This window comes from Rattus norvegicus, chromosome 9 (assembly GCF_036323735.1).
Source record: "Rattus norvegicus strain BN/NHsdMcwi chromosome 9, GRCr8, whole genome shotgun sequence".
Lineage (NCBI taxonomy): Eukaryota > Metazoa > Chordata > Mammalia > Rodentia > Muridae > Rattus > Rattus norvegicus.
In genome coordinates, this window is record NC_086027.1 from 110,270,232 (window position 1) to 110,272,896 (window position 2,665).

The 2,665-nt window shown below is 42.1% G+C and overlaps 1 protein-coding gene across 3 annotated transcripts in view; it reads right to left on the minus strand.

The window, feature by feature from the left end:
• The window catches only part of Fbxl17 (F-box and leucine-rich repeat protein 17), a 438,576-nt gene that overhangs the window by 42,623 nt on the left and 393,288 nt on the right, over positions 1 to 2,665 (minus strand). The gene's annotated exons all lie outside the window — the stretch shown is intronic.

Consider the following 2,665-nt stretch of genomic DNA (forward strand, 5'->3'; position numbering starts at 1 on the left):
ACCTGTGCTGGTTCTCTCTGAGGCTTTCACTCAAGCAGGAACATTCTAGTACAATGACTAAGAACTGGACTCTTTGAAGTCCATCTTCAGTCTACCAGTTCCAGAGTAAAAGGAGGAGGGGGAAGGAGGAGGCAGAGGAAGATGAAGGCAAGCCCAGGTCCCAAGTGAATGGATGCCTAGTTTCTACCTCCCATTCAGGGCTGCTCAACACACTCACACACACACACTCACACTCACACACTCATACACACTCACACTCACACACACAAGCTTACACACACACTGACGCAAACACGCTCACACACACTTACACATACTCACTCATGCACGCACGCTCACACACTCACACACACACTCACACTCACACACACACTCACGCACATACATACACGCTCACACACTCACACACACACACACTCACGCACATACATACACGCTCACACATGCATGCTCACACACACTCACACATAGAGGTACATTTTCCCCCTATACTTGATGGCCCTTCAGTGAAGTTAATTGCCAAAAGGAAATGATGCTTAAAACAGCAATTTAAAAATGACTGCTTTACCGTCCAGAAAATTTAGAGTGGATGGAAAAGATTTCAGTTCAATGTATAGCACTTAATTGAGTGTGTATGCTAAAAATAGCTCTAACCTAAATAATCATTAATGTAAACCGAATTCTTTCATACATATAAAACACACACAACTAAGATGTGCTGTTTAAGCCTGACACGGAGATCCACACATATAACTGCAGCACCTGGAAAGCAAGAGGCAGGAAGACGGTAATCTTATGGCCTTGCCTGGGTTACAGCAAATGTGAAGTAAAAAACAAAATCTGTATATGGAATACACTGCATATTTCTAAAAGTATTTATCCAAAACTCAGTTTTTGATCCAATACCATCCTGAAGTATTTATTTGAGTGTGTGTGTGAGTGTGTGTGTGTGTGTGTGTGTGTGTGTAATAGATTTCTGTTTCCTGTGCAAAGCAACTTAGAAATAAAGTGTAGAATATTCCTCCAGATTTCCACGATAATATGATATTTGTCCACTGTTTGTGGGAAAATATGTGTTTAGTGTGTTCCTTGAAAATGATAACTTTAAAATGCACCAGGTCTGTCTGACTGCAGACACTGCCTTTAAACATGGCAGGTGTCAGGTAAGCATGAGCACGGACCACAGCTTTAGCATGTGCACATGAGTGTGCGTTAGTGTGTCCCATCACTTTGGATATACAGATAAGCTATAACTCACATTAAAAGGCTGGGTCCAAGTCATCGTGCATCTGGAATGATTTTCGCAATGCAGTTTCATATCATATTGTGGGGTGGAGACTTGCCTTTTAATAAATTCTGTCTGTTTTGTATTTTCTCTGGGCCTCTCTGCCTTAGGCAGCTGTAGCCTCCTGTGGTAATTTGTGTGTCTACCTTTGTGCATATGTGCCTGTGGGCAACACTGCTTGAGAATGAAGTGTGGGTCTGCAGTCAACTCAGCAGGAGTACAAGGGCAGTGCCACTCGGGGAGCTGATCTCGTGCATGCCCAAAGGAGCTGAACAGGAAGGCAGGCAGACTGCTGGCCTGGAGCGAGCAAACCTTTGGTTTTTTCCTTCAAGGAGTTTAGCAAATCTGGTTAAATTCTGTGGATCCAAATGTGTATTTTGACCTTTTCATGGAAACTAGATGACAGGCTAGTCTAGTAGTCAGAATAATTTCTACTAATACATGACTTTTGAGAGCACGGTCCTTAAACATCACAAGGATTCGAAATATGCTATATTTACAAGTGCTTGCTAAGTGTAAATTAAATATATACAGCATTTACCATTATGCGCATCATATACAAAATGACTGGGACAAAAGCCATTTTACACAAGCCAAAGTGATGTAGCATTCACTGCTGGAAACAAACAGAACAACAAAAGGAACAGCGTCCCATGAGCACTTGCTCTGTAGCAGACCTTGCCAAACGCCTTTCTATACAGTTACACAATGAGCTCTAATGCTACTCTTGTGACATAGGTGCCATCTGTTTCACAGGAACGAGGAAGCTACGAAGCAGATCCTAAGCACAAAGATCAGCAATAGGCGGGGACCGCGTCCAAGTGGAAGTCTGTGTGACTCTGCTTGACTCCAGCATCACCTAAGGCCAGGAGATAGTAAAACTTACAGAGACAAAGTAACAAGGGTTAGGGGGAGAACCCATCTAGGAACATGGTTAAAAATTGGGAGTTTTCAGGAATAGTAAACAAAAGTAACCAAGGAGATTGAAAGGCTACTGAAGAGTAGTGTTTCATTTGAGAGTCTGAAGGAGACAAAGAAGCTACATATGTATATTGAGACAGCTTCAAAGCCTACTGTTACATTAAACTGTAACATCTTTCTATTAGATACATGTCTCACCCACGGCTCATTCTCACAGGATGTAAAGTAATACTGAAATGGAAGACAGACATTTTCCAGTCAGACTTAAAAATACAGTCCAATCTTTGAATAGAAATTATTATCTTAGCAAACTAGATAACAATCTCATGACATGTGCAGTAATTCTTTGATGAATGGAGCAAACCTGGAACAGCCAAGTTGTACCTCAGCACCCTGTTCTCCTCTACCTCTCCTTGACTGCATCCATCCATGAATGCATCTCCTGTCTGGCCTTGTAAA